At 39.1% G+C, this 23382-nt stretch overlaps 1 protein-coding gene across 3 annotated transcripts in view; it reads right to left on the bottom strand.

The window, feature by feature from the left end:
* Positions 1–23382, bottom strand: part of LOC121826223 (NADPH-dependent 3-keto-steroid reductase HSD3B3-like) — a 39192-nt gene that overhangs the window by 14334 nt on the left and 1476 nt on the right. Inside the window, exon 2 of one of the 3 annotated variants that reach the window (XM_076574675.1) lies at positions 6654–6738. The exons of the other annotated variants lie outside the window; for them this stretch is intronic. The gene's annotated coding sequence lies outside the window, so the exon portion shown is untranslated. The remainder of the gene's footprint in view (positions 1–6653; positions 6739–23382) is intronic. 3 annotated transcript variants of the gene reach the window in all.

Here is a 23382-nt window from a genome sequence, read left to right as displayed (position 1 = left end):
AGTTGATCCTGTTTCCTGGAACTAGAAGCCTCTGAGTCCTCATCCTAATGTATCTCAGCTGAACTGTTGATGAAGGCTAAGCTTAAAAGAATAAAAAGAACTCTACTTCCAGGTCCTCATGCCTTTTATACCTTTCTGATTCCTGCCATCACTTCCTGGGATTAAAGGCTTGTGTCACCATACCTGGTTGTTTCCAGTGTGTCTTTGAACTCACAGAGATCCAAATAGATTTCTGCCTCCAGAGAGCAAGGATTAAAAGTGCATGTGTCACCATTTTCTGGCTTCTATGTCTGTCTAGAGGCTGTTCTGATATCTAACCCCAGATAAGTTTATTTTGGTGCACTATATATTGGGGGGGGCACAATCTCACCACAAGCTTCCTATGAGGGATACTACAAAGGATATGGAGGAAGCTGAGCACAGACTGAGGAATGAGAAAGGGGAACAAGGCTTCTACATTCTTGTTTGATGTAGTAACTCCAAGAATGTTTAATTGTCCAGCTACCCAAAAGCTTAGGAGACTGGGCCTTCCTGCATCAATTGATAATCAATACAATGCCCCACATGTCAATCTGATATAGGCAATCTTCAGTTGAGGTTTCCTCCTTTCAGATGACACTAGCTTATGTTGTGTACAATCAAGGGTAATCAAACATGGCCAAGATTATTCACTCAGTGTGTTTCCTGTAATACTCCTTGTTATTGATTTGATAAACTTCTCTTTGCCTCAATTCTTCGAGCAGCTTACAGTTAACTGCAGAGCATGCACATGCTCATCTGAAAGACATGGCTGTATTTATCAGAATAAGCAGATTCTGATCTTTTTTTGTTGGTTTTTTGTTAAGATTGACATCAGTAGGTGACATCACCTTATGGTAAAAACTCTTTAAGGCGTGTCCAATCTACAGCCCATAGGCCCATGTGGCCAAGGAGATCTATTAATGCAGCTAAGAGAAAGCTGAGAATTTAATTTGACTCCATTATAGGGTGACTGTAAACTTTGTAAGTGACCAAGTCTGGCTGTAGTTTCCAAAGTATAGACATATCTGCATGGAAGGGGCTCAAAGCCTTTCTGGTTGTTAAGGTCCATACAGAGTCCAGTGTAGGTCCCACATGGTGCTTTTTTTGCAATACCTTTCTCTATAAGCACAACAGCATTTACTCTAAACACAGAGAACACATACATTGTGTTTGTTCACACTTTGAATGCCTACTTCATATTATCCAAAAGTTGTGTAGACATTTCTTGGGACTCAATAAGGTTCTAGAACTAGATAAGTGGATATTCCCCAATTAGAGACATGATCCTTTTTATAATAAACTTAAGTACAAGAAAGGCAACCATTATACAAGAAGCCCATTGAAGGATGACTGTGAACTTTTATCTTCTTTCCACCCACCCTCACTTTCCCTACTAAGGCTTCCCTGGAGACTCGATCAGTACCTTGGTGTGACAGTACCTCATAGGATAGTATGCTCCAAGCTGACATGTCCTCCTTCCCCCAAACATGTAGGTACAGGTGACACAGCTTGCTTGTATGCAGTCTGCATGAACCCTTGTATGCAGTTTCCATAACCCTTTTTTAATACCTTTGTTTCCTTTTGTTGAAAATAGATTTTTTTTCTCATATAATATATCCTGATTATGGTTTCCCATCCTTTTACTCCTCTTGGCTCCTCCCACCTCCCCTCCCATCTGGATCCACCCCTTCTGTCCCTCATTAGAAAGCAACAAGGCTTCTAAAAGATAATAATAATATAAAATCAAGTATAATAAGATAAAACAAAAACTAACACATCAAAATCTAACAAACAAACAAAAGATGAAAAGAGAAGGCACAAGACAGAAAAACTCATTGGTTTGCACATTTAGAAAACACATTGAAAAATAACTCTACTGGAAGCTATAATATATTTGCAAAGGATTTGATTTTATCAAACAAGTCTTTCACTTGTTTGGTTAGAGTTACCCCAAGGCATTGTAAATGATATGAGGTTATTGTGGAGAGTGTTGTTTCCCTGATTTCTTTCTCAGTCTATTTGTCATTTGTATACAGGAGGGCTCTAGATTTATGTGAGTTAATTTGGTATCCGGCTACTTTGCTGAAAGCATTTGTCAGCTGTAGAGGTAATCTAGTGGAATTTTGATGATCATTTAAAACTATCCTATTATCTGCAAATAAAGATATTTTGCCTTCTTTTCCAAATAAAGGTATTTTGACTTCTTCCTTTTCAAGTTGTATTTCCTTCATCTTCATCAGTTGTATTATTGCTGTAGCCAAGACTTCAAGTACTGTATTGAATAGGGATAGAGAGAGTGGACAGCCTTGTCTTGGTCCTGGTGTTAGTGGAAATGCTTTGAGTTTGTCTTCATTTAAGTTGATGTTGGCTATTTGTTTGCTGTATATTGCCCTTATTATGTTGACTTTTGTATGTTCCCTGTATTCCTGATCTCTCTAGGACTTTTATCATGAAGGGCTCTTGGGGTCTTTCAAAGGAGTTTTCCACATCTAATGGGATGATTCTGTGGTGTTTGGCTTTCAGTTTGTTTATGTGGTGGATTACATTTATTGACTTACATATGTTAAACGATCCCTGCATCTCTGAGATGAAGCCTACTTAATCATGGTGGATGGTCTTTTTGATGTGCTCTTGGATTCAGTTTGCAAGTATTTTACTCATAAAGGAAACTGTACTGTATCTATTTTTTGCAGGCATTTAGGTAGCTTGGGTATCAAAGTAGCTATAGCATTGTAAAACAAATTGGGCACTGTTCTTTCTGTTTCTATTTTGTAGAATAATTTGTGAAGTATTGGCATTAACATTTTTTTGAACGTCTGGTAGGATTCTGTGTTAAAACCATCTGGTCCTGGGCTCTTTTGTGGTTAGGAGACTTCTAATGACTGCTTCTATTTCACCAGGGGTTACATAGGTCAGTTTACTTTGCTTATCTGATCTTGAATTAACTTTGGTAAGTGGTATGTATTGAGAAAATTATCTTTTTTTATTTTCAATTTGTTAGAGTGCAGGTTTTTAAAGTATTCCTATAATTCTTAGGAGTTTCTTACTGTCTGTTTTCATGTCTACTAATCAGCTATAATTTTAATAATTTAGATATTCTCTCTCTACCTTATAGTTAATTTGTATAAAATTTTATTAATCTTATTGCTTTTTTCAAAGTACCAAGTCTTTGTTTGCTTTTTTCAAAGTACCAAGTCTTTGTTTCATTGATTCTTGTTTTTTGTTTCTCTTTTATTTATTTCAGCACCGAGTTTGATTATTTCTTACTGTCTACTCCTTTTCAGTGTATTTCTTCTTTTTGTTCTAGAGCTTTCAGGTGTGCTATTAAGTTAGTAGTATGAGATCTCTTTTTTTGATGTAGGCAGTTAGTGCTGTGAACTTATTTCTTAGAAGAGTTTTAGTGTGTCCCTTAAATTTGAGTATGTTGTGTTTCATTTCATTGAAATCGAAAAAGTTTTTAATTTCTTTCTTCATTTCTATCTTGACCCATTTTTTTTTCATTCAGCTGGGAGTTGTTCAGTTTCCAAGAGTTTGTAAATTTCTGTTGTTGTTGGGATCCAGTTTTACTATGTGGTGGTCAGAGAAGATACAGGGTGTTATGAGTGTGTGCTCAATTTTGAAGGAAGTTCTATGAGGTGCTGAGAAGAAGGTACATACTTTTGTGTTTGGATTAAATGTTCTGTAAATATCTTTTAGGTCTAATTGTTTTATAACATCAGTTGAATGAGCATTTCTCTGTTTAATTTTGGTCTGGATGATTTGTCTGTTAGCCAGAGTGGGTTATGGGATATTGAAGTCTCTCACTAATAGTATGTGAGGGTCAATACGTGATTTAAGCTGTAGTAGTTTTTCTTTTGAACTTTGTTGCCCGTGTGCTTAGATGTTAACAATGGCAATATCCTCTTGGTAGATTTTCTCTTGATGAGTATGCAGTGTTCTTCCTTATATCTTCTGATTAGTTTTTGTTTCAAGTCTATTTTGTCAGCTATTAACATGGCTACATCAGCTTAGTTCCCTTTACTTGGAATATTTTCCCCATGCTTTTATCCTGAAGTGATGTCTATTCCTTATGTTGACGTGTGTTTGTGGATCAGCAGAACAATGGATCCTGTTTTTACATCCATTCTGTTAGTCTGTGTCTCTTGATTGTGAGCTATCAATGAGCAGTGTTTGTTGATTCCATTATTTTGTTGGTGGTGGTGGAGCATATGTGGTTCCTCTCTTTGGATGTACAGCTCTGGGATTATTTATTCCTTGTGTTTTCATGGTTATACTTATACTTTTGGGTTGGAGTTTTCCTTCTAGCACATTCTGCAGGGCTGGCTTTGTAGCAGATGTTGGTTAAATATGGGTTTATCATGGAATATCTTGTTTTCTTCATCTATGGTGATTGAAAGTTTCACTGGGTATGATAGTATAGGCTGGCATCTATGGTCTCTTAGAGTCAGATGTACATCTCTCTGGGCTCATCTGGCTTTTAGGATCCCATCTTGAAGTCAGGTGTCATTCTGATGGGTATGGTTTTATATGTTACTTGCTCTTTTCCCCTTGCAGCCTTTAATATCCCTCATTTGGTCTGTGTGTTTGGTGTTTTGATTACTATGTGTCATGGTACTTTCTTCTCTGGTCCAGTCTAATTGGTGTTCTATATACTTCTTGTATTTTGAATGCACTCTCATTCTCTAGGTTATGAACTTTCTTCTATGAATTTGTTGAAAATATTTTGTGTGTCTTTGACCTGGATTCTTCTCCTTCATCTATTTCTATTATTCTTAGATTTATTATTTCTATAGTGTTCCTAGTGTCCTCAGTATTTTGTGTCAGGACATTTTTAGATTTAACATTTTCTTTGACCAAGATATCCAGTTTTTCTATATTGTCTTCAATTCTGAAATTCTCTCTTCCATCTCCTCAATTCTGTTAGTGGGGCATGCCTTTGAGGTTCCTGCTTATGTTACTAAATTTTTCCTTTCCATATTTCCTTCAGTTTGGGTTTTTCTTTTCTTCTTTTTTTTTTGTTTTAAAAGTTGATTCTATTTCCATTTGCAGATCTTGAATTGTTTTGCTTGCTTCCTTCACTATTTGTATTTTCATAGATTTCTTTAAGGGATTTATTCATTTCCTCTTTAAAGACTCCTATCATATTCATAAAGGGTATTTTAAGGTCTTTTCCTTATTCTTCAGCTATGTCCCAAAATCAGGATTGCTAGGATCCAGTAAAGACATTTTGTCCTGGCTGTTATAGATTGTGTTATTACACTGGTGTCTAGGTATCCTGATTTGTGACAATTGTAATTCTAGGTGCTCATATCTGGTCTTGTCTTTGTTGGTTATATTTTGTTGCTTGGTTTCCGTTGCCCTCTGGTTCTTAGTAGAGTGTGGCTTCTGTGTGTTGCCTGTTAGGAAATTCATTGGGGATCCTAGTAGGTGTGACTCTAGGGATTCGCTGTACAATGTGTTTCTAGGTATTGAGAACTTACACTTAGGAATGGGGGTGGGCTATGAGCAGGGTGTTGTGGCCATTCACAGGATGTAGGAAATCAGGTTCTTCCATCAGGATCTGCTTAGTCCCCTGAGAGTCGGAGAAGAACATAAGCAGAGGCCACTATGGTTAGCCTGCTGCAGAGCTGGGGATGAAACTGGGAGAATGTATCTAGAGAAGAGGATGGAAAGTGAAACCTGAAGCTTATCTACCTGCTTTGATGTCCTAATGATTCACTGGCAGGGGCTGGCTTGGCTGGCTGGATCCCAGGAAGTAGCAATGGTGCTGGGGACTGAGATAAATCAATGAGTTGGGGCAACAAATTTCGGTGGGGTAGATCTGTGTGATGGACTGGAGATGGGGGCAAAGAGGATGAGGAGGCTGCAAGGTCATGTGCTCTAGAGATGGGGGTGAGACATGGGGGATTCAATTTGTAGGAGAGGAGGGAGTGGTAAAGATCTTTAGTTAGCCTTCCTACATGTCTGGCTGGAGTGACCTCAGGTTCCCAGGGAGCTCCTGCTGGAGTTGTGGCCCAGGCTAAAGTGGAGAGTAGGGAAGGACTTTGGAGAAACATCTGCAATTAGCCTACCTGCTTCCTTGGTCTGAGTCCTGTTTTAACTCTGTTATTTTTGTGTGTATCAATTCCAGGGCTTTCTCTCATCCTTCAGATGTTTGTGTATAAAACATTGTGCTCCTGCTGGTGATTAAGCTAAATGACTTTGGACTTTCATCAGGTATTTGTGTGTGTGTGTGTATGTGTGTGTGTGTGTGTGTGTGTGTGTGTGTGTGTGTGTGTGTGTACATATCTTGACTGTTACCCAAGCTGGCTTTATTTTTATATAAGGATTACAAGCAAGGGTCACTGGACACCCTTCAATCTGTGTTTTGATTCTTCAGCCTGACTGTTGCCCCAGGCTATCTCATATATCAGATCTTTCATTAAAATCATGGCATTTTGACTCTAGAGTTTCTCTCAACAGGAATAAATGCAATTTGTTTGTTTGGAGACTTTCCATGTTGAATAACCAGCAGAAAGAAAGAGAGAGACAGAGACAGAGACAGAGGAGTCCCTTTGTCTACCCCTTAATAAGGAAGCATTAGTGCATCCATATATTTATTGCAGTTCTTAGTGATCATCTAAGAAGCCTACCCTGCTGAGAAGAAGACTGTGTTTCAAATCCAGGATTTATTTTTATCCACAGCAATGTTCTTGACAAGAGACATTTCCCGGAAGCCTAGGAGGAATTTCACAAAGATCTTAATTCTTCTTTCAACACAGACCCACCCCAAAGTAACAAGTACTAAGCCTAGAATATCCACTTTTCAAACTAAAGTTTCCTTGAGACTTTATCAATAGGTTTTGGTTACGGTCCATCAAAGGGTAGTGAATCACCAGATGTTGCCTGTTCTGAATTGTTCTTTCCCTCTAGTTTGTAGCCAGCACAGCTTAGAGCATGTTCCTGACCTGTAGTTTACATAAATGTTCTTAACTCTGGTCAGAAGGTCTTTTTTCAGTTGGTTCTTCCTCCTGCCACGGGTAGCTGGGGGTATTTACAAGGACCCAGTATTGTTCCTTTCTGACTGACAATGTCAGGATCGGTTCAGCGGGTAAGAGCGTTTACTGCTCTACAAGAGGACCCAAGTTTGATTCCCAGCATGCACATCAGGTGGTTCACAACCCCTTGTATCTCCAGTTCCTGGTGACCCATTATCAACCACTGATCTTTGCCTTCACTGTACTCACATGCTCACATTCCCACACACAGGCATGCATTAACCTACATACATAATTAGATGATTTTAAAAAGAATGGCCTGAGAAACACTTTTACTTCTAACTTTTATCACTTCCCTTGTCTTGGCCTGTTCTTTACCTACTATATTTTTAATATCCTTACTTTTTTTCTAACTTGTTGGAATGAGTCCTGTGACTTTCCCTCTGTCTCTCCTTATTCTCTTCTTAATTAATTTCATGTTATGACCCATACAGGATGCTGAGAGAATAAAGTCCAAATTCTGCATCATTCATCTGGTTTTTGCATCATTGAAGATGCATGGAGTACTCCTGACCAGAATATTTATCATGTGTTGGTTAAGGTCCTGGTCATCATGAGCCTGGGTAGGCGGACATAGCAGCAGTCTCACCAGGGACAGGCCATTAGCATACATAGGGACAGGTGGGTAGTTCCTATTCCTCCAGGTAAATGAAACAATTTTTGCACAGCATACTTCATACTTTCCAAATTTTCAGTGTATGATTCTTCTTCTTGCAGATAGCCTCCTTGGTGACTAAGAATTATAGAGGTCCTCTTAGTCACCCCTACACAGTTTTATTCTTGGAAGGCAGATCTGAGGCTGCAGATGACATTTAAACAGACAGACTGAATTCTCAGCTCCATCTTGCATTAAGTCTGCCTTTCTCTCCTTTTTGTTTAGTTTGTGACCATAGGCCACAGGATGGTGCCACCTGTATAGCGAGTCTTTGCTGGTTTGTTAATCCTTCCTGGAAATGACTTCCAGACACAGCAAAAGGTGTACTTACTAATACCCTAGGTCTTTCTATTATTTTTTTTAAAAGTGTATGGGTATTTTGTCTGAATTTGTGTCTTTGTTTCATGTGTGTACAGGGACTACAGAGACAAGCAGAGCATGTTAAATACTCTGGGACTGGAGTGTAGTTAATATACACAATGAGGCTCATTTGGAGAACACTAATATTTCTTTCTTAAATGGTTACTGATTGCAGATAGCTTCCTGGTTAGAAGTTTGAGCCCTCCTGATCTCAGTGCATGGACCCTGCCTGGCTTTAATCTGTTCAGATACTGTGTGTGCTGCTACAGTCTCTGAGTTCATGTGTGCAGGAGCCCTGTTGTGTCTGGAGAACACTGTTTCCTTGGAGTCATCCATCACCACTGGCCCTTACACTCTTTCTGCTTCCTCTTCTTCATAGGTCCATGAGTACCCCTGGGAGGGTTTGATAAGAACATTGCATTTAGGACTGAGTGCTCCAATGTTTCTCACTCTTTGAACACTATCTATTTGTGGGTCTCTGTGTAAGCTCCTTTTCACTGCCGAAGACACTTCTTGGGATAATGATTGAGTAAGGAACTGGTCTGTTTCTTGGCTTCTAATGGTTCCCTCGGGGGGGGGGGGTTGAGAATGTGGGCATCATTGGCACAGACACTAGGAGTCCGTTTTAGGCAAATAATGAACTCATTTATTCAATTGCAGGAAAGGCATTATATACCCTCCTCCCAGCACCAGTCTGTGTTTCCATCCTTCATTGGCTGAGCATGATCAGGAACTCTGACATTGATAGGAACCCTGACATTGACTGTTCCTAGGCCCTCAGGCAGACTCTGCAAGATCAGGAACTCTGACAGTGCCCAGGACCTGCGACAGTGACCAGGAACTCTGACAGATGATATTGCTAGGCCCTCAGGCAGACTCCAGGTTGGCTCATAAGGAGTATGTTATGTGCATGCCTTGGAAAGCGGTCTGAGCCAGTTTTCTCAGCCCTATAGGCCTGTCCTACTTCAATAGGCAGTCATTTTATTGCTACATTTCCTTAGCAGAACAATAGTATTTGGTTTTTCCCTAAACTCATGGCCAATCCAACCTCAGGTTCTTGTTCACCTTAACAGTGTCAGGCATAGATACTCATGTAATGAGCCTTAAATCCAACCAGAAGGTGGTTGGTGACTCACAGAACATTGGTTCTACTATTGCACCAGAATATCTCACAGGCATGTTACATGGTATGTCACAGGGTTTGTAGCTGGGTTGATGATTGCCTTTCTTCTGTAGTGGCATGCACAGCATCTTCTAGTACCATGAATGCTAGTAAGCAGGGTGAAGCCAGTAAATAGGCAGAAGCTCAGCCATCCTTTGTGTTCAATTAGATATATATATAAGCATTGACTTTAGGAATAGGGCCTTACAGTCTGGGGAGAGCAACAAATAGTCTTGGCAATAGCCTGAAGTGGTTGGGGATTTCATGGGGTCCTGTTGGCTAATGGCTCACCTAGATATAATCCATTACTGGAACTGGAGGTTTCCTTTGGTATCGTAAGATGTTTAGTTGGTCAGTGTCTCCCCCATTACTAGGTGACTCCATCTATATCTTTCATATATGTATATATCTCAGAAAGTTTCTTCAGTAGCAAGTTTCTATGTAACACCTGAGGAAGAATATTAACAAGCTAATCACAGATTAGTAGCTGTAGAGCCCATTGACAAGGGAACATCCCTAAGAGTTGGCATTGAACTCGACCTCTGTGTCCATGGTAACACTAGAAGGGTTAGCTCAGCCACTCCTTAGTTCTCCAGGTCAAAATAATGGAGTATCTCTGCCCCTGGGTGGAGACATATCATTCTGATATGCATCAAAGATTTGAACACTGAATTTGTTTTTAGTCTTGTTGGGCCTGTCAGTCATTTGGCCAAAAATTTACCTTCCAAGGAAAACAGATTCACCTAAAGACAGGCAAAGGAGATGGGAGAAACAACGAGCCCCCTAATGATACAATATTCTTCTCTTTCCAATAAACTCATCTCCCATGTAGCTGGTTTTAGTGCTTCTATTGCATAGTGTAACAAAGCCTGCCCACTTTTCTGAGTGACACAGAAACATGTAACTTTTCCTTTTCCTTTGATCCCTTCTTCTCTCAGATACTGGCTGTAGTGGTTTGAAAGAAAATAGCCCCCAAAGAGAGTAGCACTGTTGGCAGGTGTGGCCTTGTTGGAGTAGGTGGGTTCTTGTTGGAGGAAAGTTGTCACTGTGGAGTTGAGCTTTGAGGTCTCATAAATGCTCATCTACACCCAGTGAGACAGTCCACTTCCTGTTGTGAGTCAAGATGCAAGAACTTTCAGCTCCTTCTCTAGCACCATGTGTGTCTGTGTGCTGCCTTGCTTCCCACCATGATGACAATGGACCAAACCTGTGAAGTATAAGCGAGCCACCACAATGAAATATTTTCCTTTATAAGAGTTGCCATGGACATGGTGTCTCTTCACGGCCATAGAGATCCTAACTAAGACACTGTCAAAGCCTGGCCATCTTTCCTTCATACTCTCTGGGCTTTCTCATTCTTTTTATGAAGCCCCCCCCCAGTCTACCATACATGTTTTTGCTGCCTTCTATTGCTGAACATGCCAGCTTAATTCAAACAACATGCCCCTTACTCTTTCTGTTCTCCAGAAACCACTAGAAGGAAAAAATCCATCCTAGGGGGGGTTAGATACACCCATGAAAATATAGGAAAGTGATAGTCCCACACCAACAAATACCAAAGAAGGGAAACAGACAACACTACCACCAAAAATTAACAGGAATTAACAATCACTGCTCATTAATATCCATTAATATTAATGGTCTCAATTCACCTATAAAAAGCACAGGCTAACAGAATGGATATGAAAACAAGATCCATCCTTCTGCTACATAAAAGAAATACACCTCAACTTCAAAGAGAGACACTACCTTAGAATAAAAGGCTGGGAAAAGACTTTCCAATCAAATGGATTTAAGAAGCAAGCTGGTGTAACTATCCTAATATCTAATGAAATAGACTTCAAACTGAACTAAAATCAATCAAAAGGGATTGGGAAGGATATAACATATTTATCACAGGGAAAATTCCACAAGATGAAGTCTCAATTCTGAATATTTATGCCCCAAATACAAGGGCACCTACATTTTGAAAAGAAACATTACTAAAGCTTAAATCACATCAAACCCATACACCAGTAGTGGGAAAGCTCAACACCCCACTCTCACTAATGGACAGGTCTGCCAGACAGAAACTTAACAAATAAATAAGGGAACTAACAGACACTATGATTCAAATGGACTTAATAGACACCTAAAGGATAGTCCACCCTAACACAAAAGCATATACTTTCTTCTCATCATCCCATGGAATCTTTTTCAAAATTGACTACATGCTTGGTAACAAAGCAAACCTCAATAGATACAAAAAATGGAATAACCTCCTGTATCTTACTGGACCACCATGGCTTAAAGTTAGATTTCAACAACAAAAATTACAGAGGCCTACAATCACATGGAAACTGAATAATGCCCAATTGAATCACCAATGGGTCAAGGAAAAATAAAGAAAACTAAGAGATTTCCTAGAATTCAATGAAAACAAATGTACAATAAACCCAAATTTATGGGACACTATGAAAGCAGTGCTAAGAGGAAAGAAAATTCATAGCACTAAATGTCCACATAAAGAAGTTGGAGAAATCTCACACTAATGACTAAACAGCACACCTGAAAGCTCTAGAACAAGAAGAAGCATACTCATCCAAGGAAACAGACATCAGGAAATAATCAAATTAAGAGAACAATACAAAGAATCATTGAAACAAGAGTTGATTCTTTGAGAAAATCAACAAGATAGACAAGCCCTTATCCAAATTAACCACAAAGCAGAGAGAGCGCATCCAAATTTACAAAATCAGAAATGAGAAGGGTGAAATAACAACAGACAATGAGGAAATTCAGAGAATCATCAGGTCATACTTCAAAAACCTGTACTCCACACAATTGGAAAATCTGAAAGAAATGGATGATTTTCTGGATAGGTACCACATACCAAATTGAAACCAAGGCCAGATAAACTATTTAAGTAGACCAACAACCCCTAAGGAAATAGAAACAGTCATTAAAAATCTCCCAACCAAAAAAAGCCCAGGACCAGATGGTTTCCGCACATAGTTCTACCAGATTTTCAAAGAAGAGCTAATACCAATACTCTTCAAATTGTTCCACACAATAGAAACAGAAGGAATAATACAAAAAACTTTATATGAGGCTACAGTTTCCCTGATACCCAAACCACACAAAGATGCAACAAATAAAGAGAATTACAAACCAATCTCCATCATGAATATTGATGCAAAAATACTCAATAAAATACTGGCTAACTGAATCCAGGAACACATAAAAAAATATCTACCATGACTAAGTAGGCTTCATCCCAGGGATGCAAGTATGGTTCAACATATGAAAATCTGTCAATGTAATCCACCATATAAACAAACTGAAAGAAAAAAAATGCATGATCATCTCACTAGATTCTTAAAAAGCCTTTGACAAAATCCAACACCTCTTCATGATAAAGGTTCTAGAGAGATCAGTAATATAAGTAACATACCTAAACATAATAAAGGCAACTTACAGCAAGCTGACAGCCAACATCAAATTAAATGGAGAGAAACTCAAAGCGATTGCACTAAAATCAGGAACAAGTCAAGGCTTTCCATTCACCCCATACTTATTCAACATAGTACTTGAAGTTCTAGCTAGAGCAATAAGACAACAAAATGAGATCAAGGGGATACAAATTAGAAAGTAAGAGGTCAAACACTCACTATTTGCAGACGATATGATAGTATACATAAAGAACCCCAAAAATTCTCCCAGGGAACTCCTACAGCTGATAAACTCCTTCAGTAAGGTGTCAGGATACAAGATTACCTCAAAATAAATCAGCAGCCCTCCTATATACAAATGATAAATGGGTTGCGAAGGAAATCAGGGAAACATCACCCTTTACAATAGCCACAAAATAATATAAACTACCTTGGGGTAACCATAACTAAGCAAGTGAAAGACCTGTATGATAAGAACTCTGAAGAAAGAAATTGAAGACTGTATCAGAAAATGGAAAAATTTCCCATGCTCACGGACAGGTGGAATTAACATAGTAAAAATGGCAATTTTACCAAAAGCAATCTACAGATTCAATGAAACCCCCATCAAAATTTCAACACAATTCTTCACAGACCTGGAAAAAAAATACTTATCTTTATATGGAAAAACAAAACACCTAGGATAGCTAAAAGAATCCTGTATAATAAAGAAACTTCTAGAGGCATCATGATCCCTGACCTCAAGCTCTACTATAAAGCTATAGTAATAAAAACAGCTTGGTACTGGCATAAAAACCAACATGTGGTCCAATAGAATTGAATTGAAGACCCTGATAGTAATGCACACACCCATGAACATATAATTTTCAACAAAGAAGCCAAAACTCTGCCATGGAAAAAACAAATGCATCTTCAACAAATGGTACTGGCAGAACTGGATGTCAACACGCAGAAGATTGCAAATAGATCCATATCTGTCGCCATGCACAAAACTCAAGTCCAAGTAAATCTAAGTAGGAAGTAGTCTTGAAGACACTGGCATAGGAGAACACTTCCCAAATATAACACCAGTAGCACAGAAAGTGAGAGCAACAATTAATAAATGGGACCTCCTGAAACTAAGAAGCTTTTGTAGAGCAAAGACATGGTCAATAAAACAAAAGGATAGACTACAGAATGGGAAAAGATCTTCACCAACCCAACATCTGACAGAAGGTTGATCTCCAAAATATATAAAACTCAAAAAGCTAGATTTCAAAATACTGAACAATCCAATTTAAAAAAATAGCCTACAGAGCTTAACAGAGAATTCTCAACAGTAGAATCTCAAATGGCTGAAAGGCATTTAAGGAATTGCTCAACATCCTTAGTCATCAGGGAAATGCAAATCAAAACAATTCTGAGATATCATCTTACACCTGTCAGAATGGCTAAGATCAAAAACATTGAAGACAGCTTATGTTGGAGAAGATGTGGAGCAAGGGGAACACTCCTCCACTGTTGGTGGGAAGGCAAACTTGTACAGCCACTCTGGAAATCAGTATGGCAGTTTCTCAGAAAATTAAGAATAAGTCTTCCTTATGACACAGCTATACCACTCTTGGGCATATACCCAAGGAATACTCAATCTAACCACAAGGACACATGCTCAACTATGTTCATATCAGCATTATTCGTAATAGCAAGAACCTGGAAACAACCTACATGCCCCTCAACTGAAGAATGGTAAAGAAAATGTGGCACTTATATACAATGGAGTACTACTCAGCAGTAAAAACCAATGATATGAAATTTATAGGCAAATGGATGGAACTAGAAAATATCATCCTAAGTAAGGTAACCCAGACTCAGAATGACAAACATAGTATGTACTCACTCATAAGTGGATACTAGATGTGAGGGAAGGAATGGCCAGACTGCAACCCACAGCTCCAAAGAGGCTAGCTAACAGGGAAAGACCCTTGGAGGGACATATGGATGGCCCACCGAAGGAGAAGTGGACTACAGGAGTGGACTGGGAGTGGGGGATGAGAACATAGGGAAATAAGAGGGTAGAGCTGGAACAGGGACAGAGTGGGAAGACAGGGAGGGAGTTACCATGATAGATGAGGACATCATGGGAATAGGAAGAGGCAGGGTGCTGAGTAGGCTCTCAGAAATCCACAAGGATGACCCCACCTTGGACAGATGGCAGTGGTCTAGAGGGTGCCTGGACTGGACTACTCTGGTGACCAGTGTAGTGAATACCCTAACCATCATCATAGAGCCTTTGTACAGTGACTAATGGAGGCAGATGCAGAGCTCTCCAGCCAGCCACAAGGCTGAACTCTGGCAATCAATTCGATGAGATAGAGGAGGGATTCTGCAGGCAGGAGGATATTGAGATCATGATGAGAAGACGTGCTAAGAGGACCAGCCACACTAGTGAAAGCTCATGAACTGTAAAATAGTGGCTGTGGAGCTTCCATGGGACTGGACTAGGCCCTCTGGATACAGAAGACAGGTATTTGGCTTGAACTGTTTGGGGGCACCCAGACAGGGGGATCAGGATCTGTCCCTGTTGCATGGGCAGGCATTTGGGTACCCAGTGCCTGTTGTGTGACAACTTGTGCAGCTTTGGTGCAGTGGGAAGGGTCTTGGACCTGCCTAGGCTCAGTGTGCTGGACTCTGGTGACTCCCCATGGGAGACCTTGATTTGGGGGATATGGGGATGTAGAATGGCTTGGGAGGGAGGACCTGTGGGGTAGGAGGAGGGAGGAAATGAGATCTCTGGATAGTATGTTGAGTGAGTATAAAACTTCTTAATAAAGAAAAGGAAAAAAAAAAGAGTTGCAGTGGACATGGTGTCTCTTCATGGTAATAAAAACCCTAACTATGACGCTGATCAAAGCCTGGCCATGCTTTCCCTACTGCTCTCTGGGCTTTCTCACTCATTTTACGAAGCCCCCACATTCTACCATACATGTGTTTGCTGCCTTCTATTGCTGACAATGCCAGCTTACTTCAGACAGCAGGACTTTCATTGTCTCTGTTCTCCATCGCCCTCCTGCTGGCTGGTGCTGGTATTTACAACTTGTCTGCCATTGTGTTTCTTTTAGACTCTAATAACATCATTCCCAAGTTTCCTTTATTTACTAGATTAGGACCCCATAGAGGGAACCCCAACTCTCTTTTTCTAACAATGTCCTCATCACTCATATATAAAGGGAAGTTGCTTACATTTTAGTAGTTTGTGGAACTCCTTTAAGCTGAAAAAATAGGCATGTATTTTTATTCAGGATATAATCAACATTCTTTACTGACAACTTCCTCTCATGTATTTTAAATAAAGAATTAACTGACTGTTTTGTATATTCTGTAATATCCACACCGAATGGATCTGACCAATCAAATGGCATGCATAAGATGCATACAGAGAGACAACCAGCTTCCCACTTAGCCACTAAACTAAGTGTATTGTGGTAAATTTTAAAAGAAAAAGGAACCTAAATAGTACAAGATTCAGAAAAAATATGGTTTACATTTTGAAAATATTGTTAGTTATTTTAATCCCCAGCCTTATCTTTAACCTTTTTCACCTTAAAAGATCTAATCCATAATGCAAGCCTTCATCAGAATCCCAATTAATTTTACCTTTAAGAGTAATATGTCAGGGCCGGGCGGTGGTGGTGCACACCTTTAATCCCAGCACTCGGGAGGCAGAGCCAGGCAGATCTCTGTGAGTTCAAGGCCAGCCTGGGCTACCAAGTAAGTTCCAGGAAAGGCGCAAAGCTACACAGAGAAACCCTGTCTCAAAAAACCAAAAAAAAAAAAAGAGTAATATGTCAGAGGTTGAGAAATGGTTCAGTGGCACTTGTTACTCTTGCAGAGGACGCAGGTTCAGTTCCCAGAGCCTACATGGAAGCTCTTCACTATCTGTAACTCCAGTTCCAAGGAATCTGAAACCCTTTTCTGACCTCTCTGCAGGCACCAGGCAAGCATGTGGTATACATACATGTATGTGGGCAAAACATTCACACACACTAAATAAATTCTAGAAAAGTCTTTGGAAAAGAGTAATGCAATGTCACTGTTTAGTTATGTTTCTACTGTTGTGATAAAACACCATGACCAAAGCTATTTACAGGAGGGGTTCATTGGGGCTTATGACTCCAGAAGGTAGAGTCCATCACCATCATGATGGGGAAGTGTTGCAGCAAAAAGAAGGACCAGCTGAGAGTTCACACCCAGAGCTCCAACCAGGAAGTAGAGTAACTACACTGAAAATAACTCATGACTTTTGAATGTTCAAAGCCCTCCCCAGTGACATAGTTAACATCTCCAAACCTACACATATTGTATCCCTACTTGGGAACCAAGTATTCAGATGCCTAAGAATATGAGGGGTTGGAATTGGGTGGGGCTCTAATTCAAACTACCACATTCTGCATTCTACTCTCTGGCCACCCCATAGTCTTATGGCCCTCTCATAATGAAAAAACAAAACAAAACTGTATTTAGTACAACTTCAAAAGTCCCCATAGTCTCTCACAGTCTTGGTGCTGTTTTAAAACCCCAAAGTCCAAAGTCTCTTGTCAGACTCATAGCAATGTCTTATGTGCAAACTCCTGTAAAAGCAAATTATATACTTCTCGTATGCATGGAAAAGAATATAAATTACTATTACACTAGGGAGGAATAGGGGCATAGTGATGAAATGCTGGACTAAATCAAGACTGAAACTCAACAATGCAAACTTGAAATCTTATATGTACCTCATGTGTGATGTTAAAAGGTTTAGAGGGCTCCAACCACCCAATTTGTCTATTGATTAGTTTTCTATGGCTACTATAAAACATAATGATTAAGGCAACTTATAGAAAAAGGGGTGATTTGAGTTATGGTCCCTAAGTGATAAGAGCCTATAGCCATCATCGTGGGGAAGTGTGGAGGCAGACAGGAACTCATGTCTCTGACTGCAATCAGGAAGCAGAGAGAACAAATGGGAACAGGTGTAAGTTTTTGAACTCTCAGAGTCCTTCTCTAGAGACACACTTTGTTTAGCAAGGCTACTCTCCAAATAGTGTGAGCAACCAAGCATTAAGTGCCCAAGAATGTGAGGTCCCCTCCAACCACCAAATCACAATCCTAAGTATAGATGTCCTTTGGAGACTTTTGGCTTGAAGCAGCATCAAGACCAGGCATTGGCTCAGCAGTCATTTTCTGAGAACACGAAATCAAACCTGGGTGTTCACAAACAAGCCTAAATTGAAGAGACGGCAGGTGATGCTCAAGGGAAGGGAGACCTTTCGGAGCACAAACAATTTCATCAGGAGTCTGTCAGATAGAGGACCCCAGGACTCCATGTGTGCCCTGCTATGACTCAGTTTGCTTTGCTCTGGTCATGCCCCACTCCTCTTTCAAAAAGAGAATGTTTACTCTGTGCCTTTGTGTACTGAAGTACGTAAACTCTTTTACTTTTTAATAGATGTTTACAGTTAAGAGATTTCTTTTACTTTGGACTTTGGATCATCATCGCTAGTGTTGACACTATGAGAACTTTGGACATAGGAATACATGCATTTTGAACCACCTGTAGTTGTCTATCATTTCAAAAGTTTTGGTTTGAACAGGAAGTGTATACTTTGAGCTGGTATGGTTTGAACTTGAAATATAGCCTGTAGGTGCATGTGGTTGAATCACTGGTCCAGAGTTGGTTGTGTTGTTTGCAGAAGCTGTGGGAAATTTAGGAAGCCTTGATGGATAGAAGTTGGGGGAGTTCCTGCAGAGAATCCAGACACAAATGGTACAGATTAAAAGAGATCAGTTACATATTCTCAATTGTTTAAAAAATTATTGGATGATACTAACTGGTTACGGCCTGCCATTGGGTTATCTATTTAAGAATTAAGTCATTTGTTTCAAATTTTGCAAAATGTCTCAGATTTAAACAGTACAATAAAATTAACATCTGAGGCAGAAAGGGAATTAGCCTAAGTAGAACAAAACGTACAAAATGCCTATGTGAGTCGATTAGATCTCACAACTGAATGTATTTTCATAATTGTATTTTCCAATCATTCCCCTACTGGAGTCCTTATGCAGAGGGGAAATAATATTTTGGAATGAATTTTCCTATCTCACAGACAAAGTAAAAAGTTAAAGACCAATAAAAAAATGTTTCTTCCTCAATTGTTGTGAATGAATCCAGCTGAGATTGTGGTACCCTATATTGATGCTGAAATTGTGCAATTATGGTGATTAATGTTGATTGGCAAAGAGCTTATAGTAATTTCTTAGGAGCAATTAATGACAAATATCCAAAAAGAGAGCAACTTCAATTAATTAAACCAACTGGTTAGATTCTTCCTCTCATAATAAATAGAACACCTATTTCTGGGACTGTTACATTTTATCCTGATGGAAGTAAATAAGGAATGGCTGCTTATAAAGCAGGAAACTAGTAAGCACTTCAAAGTCTATATGATTTACTTGAAAAAAATCAGGGTCATATGCCTTCTGATGGTTTTATTAAACTTTAATAAATGTCGTAATATAATTATTGATTCCCAATATGCAGAAAGGGTTGTATTGCACAAAAAGTACTGAACTTATTCCTGGTAATTCAAAATTAACTTTATTATTTGTACAACTAGACCTGCAATCCAAAAAAGGAATTTACCATTTTATATTGCCAATATTTGCTCTCATACTGGGTTGCCTGGGACATTAGCAAAAGAAAATAAATAGATTAAGCAATTATTGATAGGAAATGTGTTGGAAATTTTAGAATTTCAGAAGAAACATCATATTAATAGTAGGGACTTAAGAAAATTTTTTTTCTAATACTTGACAACAAGGTAAGGAAATTATAAAAAAAAAAAACTGTTCTGTTTGTTCTTTGTATAATCAAGTTTCTTCACCTGGAGGAACTAATCCTAAACGTACATAAAGAAACGAAATTTAAGCCGGGCGGTGGTGGCGCATGCCTTTAATCCCAGCACTCAGGAGACAGAGCCAGGCAGATCTCTGTGAGTTCGAGGCCAGCCTGGGCTACCAAGTGAGTTCCAGGAAAGGCGCAAAGCTACACGGAGAAACCCTGTCTCAAAAAATCAAAAAAAAAAAAAAAAGATAGAAAGAAAGAAAAAAAAGAAATGAAATTTGACAAATAGATATATTTTGTTTAGCAGAATTTGGAAAATTAAAATATATTCATTATATAATTGATATATATACTCTGGATTACAATGAGCATCTCCTTAAGCTCTGAAAAAGGTTGATTTTATAATTACACATTTATTAAAAACAATTGGTATAATTGGCATACTGATAAAAGTTAAAACTGATAATGCCTCATTTTATGTTTCAATGAAATGTAGCAATTGGGGGGGCATTACTAATTTAAAAAAAAATTAAAAAGCTAATGAAACAGGGACAACATCTGCTGAAAGACATTGGATTGTGGAAAAACCTGCTAAATTGAGTCAGCCCATTTATTATAAGTGTTTTCACATCAAAATAGAAACCAGCAAAAGTGTTAAGACAGGGGCTAAGAGTATGCTTATGTTTTCACAGGAGATAAAAGATTGTGGATCCTATCAAAACTGATAAAAAAAATCTTCCATGAGCAACAGGAGTCTCATGGATTCCTTGGCTGAGATGCCTCTGGGAAATAAAAAATGCAGAAGGCCTTTACAACAGACAGCTAATTCTCCCACCTGAGGACAGCTTAAAAACTGGTGTGACAAAGGGGAGGTGATAACTCAAATGCCTCAGAGACCTCTAAATGCTACAACTTTGTTCCTTGCTATGTTGTCTGTGGTAACTACACAAGTAATGGGGACTGGTCATACTTACTGGACCTTTATCCCTAATCCTCCGATTAACTTACACAAAAGTTGGGGAGTTATGAATATTCCTATGATGGTTAATGAATCTTCTTGGCTACCTGGTCCTTATGACAACCGAGGTCCTGCTCAGCCAATGAAAGAGGGTAAAGAGATTAAAAATTATACTGTGGGAGTACAAGGAATTCCTGTTTGTATGAGAAATGGAATTCAATGTCTAAATATAATCTTTCAAGTGTAGCTATCTATAATCAATACTACCCAGGATTATCATAGTAAGTTTTAATTGCTTTATGCATTTGGTTTTGAAGGACAGGAGATTAGTGTCACTAATCTACTCTCCTGTGAGATGAGGTTTACCACCATGGAATCTGACTGGGTGCATTGGCAAAAATGTGAGAGAAATCTTGAGTGCTAATCAATATCTCCCATAGAGACATCATTGATTTATGGCTTCTCTCAAATAAAATATTCTCACTCAAAGTTAAGATGGCAGCAGTATAGTTTGAGTGGAACTGTAGATATTAGTTCTTCTGTTAATGAATCTATTCAATGTCGTGGAGATGGAACATCAAATCCTTTCCTGCAATTTGGCAATTTAACTCAGACTCACTTGTGGAAATTAGCAAATGCCTTCCACCCTTAATGCATGGGAAGGAAAGTTAAACATTAAGGATGATATATATACTTGGTGATAAGGCTCCACCAAAGCCTTTTCAAAAGACAGTTGACAATCAACGAGTCCATGATGAAACCACAGTAGACTCCAATGATGAAGAGGTCGCTTATATTGAAGCTACTGATGAATTTGCTTCCTACTTCAACAGACAGACATCCCCTAAGATTTTCATCACAACATCACATATACATCATGGGAGAACAGTACGACTCTGTGAACAGCTCTCAACAGTTATATCAGATGTGCATGTTTATTACAGAAGAGGACTGGCTCTGAAAAAAATTATTCCACAGTGCATTGCAAGAGATTTCACAGACCTGATGGTTATTAATGAAGATCGGAAAACACCAAATGGTCTTATTTTGAGTTACTTGCCAAATTGTCTAACTGCTCATTTTAAAATGAGTAGTGTTTTCTCTTATTTTCTTTACAAAGACGAACACTACTCATTTTAAAATGCCTGGTTTATTCCAAGAGGCATTTGGTTCTTTAATTGCTCTGAGTAGGGGTTTCTTCTATGATGGCAGGAAAGGTCTGAACTGAATTTGCTGTGCTGCATGAGCCCCATCTGGGAGTTTCCCGAGGACACAAGCAAAGGATTACCTTGTCTGTCTCTTGTTGATCTCCATTCCTTGGTCCAATGTTTACCCTTACCACACACCTTCTGCATAATCCAGATGGGAGGGACATTTGTTGCCCTTGTTCCTGGAATAATCATTCTTTTTTGGAATGCCCTGTTTACACTCCCTTTTCAAATGACCTTGTTTTTCATACCCAAATCATCTGACATTCCTCAAATATTTTGAAATTGCTTCTCCTATCCACATATCATCATAGTCATGAGACTCAATATTAATTGTGTCCCTGATCCAGTCCTCCAAGGGTGCAGATTTTGCCTTTAATGGCCTGATTATTCTTTTGCATGATGCAATAATCAGTCTAAACATTCAATGTGTTCTTCTTAATATTCTTTCAGCGACCTTCTGTACCAGGATCATCATAGGTGAGTTTTGCCATGGCCTCAACAACCTCACCAGTATCCCAATTGTTGGCCTTGCTTATTATTGATTCTATGTGGATTTCACATCATGCATTCTATCCCACTCATTGCCCTGTGACTTCTCATCTGTCCGATGCCCTTGCAATATCTCCCCAAAAAACAAAACTGAATTTAAAAGAAAAACTAAAACCAAACCATAGAAAGAAATAAAATAAAAACCAAACAAAAATAAAAACAAAAGAAGAAGAATCTTTTCATGCAAGCTGTATTATCTTAACACACATAGGTGGGAGATCAGAACACCAGAATGCCAAAGATGTGTGGATAGTAAAGACTACTATTTCAATGGGGACTGTAGCATTTCAAATGTGAATGATTTGTTGATCCAGAAACCACTTGTGTTAGTAAGGCTTGACTCAAAAGTAACGGGCTAATTAATCTGGGACAGGAAATTTCAATGTGACACCATGTTTCTGGACCACAGACTCCACTGTGTGAAACAGCATGCATCTGAAAGTCCTTTGAAAGAGAGAGCTGCAGGGTGCTGTACTCAAAGGTGGTTGCCTAAGGATGTGTTTTCCTAGATTCAAAAACTTAGAGTCCACTGCAGCCTTGGTCCAAGAGGCTCTGTCTACTGCTGGAATTTTTGGCAGAACCTGGCATCATTCACATAATGCTCGTTTTCCAGGCACAGATAATGTAGGTGTTCTGGAATCATGGAGGCTTTTACCTAGAGTTTAAAGAAAGCCTTTGAACTCAGAGTAATGTGTAGCAGGGCTAGATTCACTGTAAGGAGCCTCTGAGAGAGTGATACATGAGGCTATAATGGTGAAGCACTGGCTGAAATATGAACCCTCAGTATCAGAGATGCAAAGAACATAGAACACCTGTAGCCAACAACTGGCTACACTGAAGAGTAAGGCCACAGAAGCCACAAATAGCAATACCATAGGGATAGGGCTGCCCAAACCAGTTAGAACATACTGGACATGGAGGACAAGGGACTTTCTTTATATACATTATCTTCTTTCATTCTTGCCTTCTGTAATATCATGCAATACTCATCTTGGCCCCAATTTAGATATGAGCACAAGTTTTGGGTGCAAGGCTCTCAGGTATTCTCTTGGAGTCTAGAGAGAACAGTGGGATGATCAATAAATTAATGAACAACCAGAGTCAGCAGTGATAGGTGCCCTGAACCAGTATGCAAC

This window comes from Peromyscus maniculatus, chromosome 6, assembly GCF_049852395.1.
Source record: "Peromyscus maniculatus bairdii isolate BWxNUB_F1_BW_parent chromosome 6, HU_Pman_BW_mat_3.1, whole genome shotgun sequence".
Taxonomy (NCBI): Eukaryota; Metazoa; Chordata; class Mammalia; order Rodentia; family Cricetidae; genus Peromyscus; species Peromyscus maniculatus.
The sequence above is the reverse complement of the archived record's forward strand: the minus strand, read 5'-3'. Positions and strand labels throughout refer to the sequence as shown.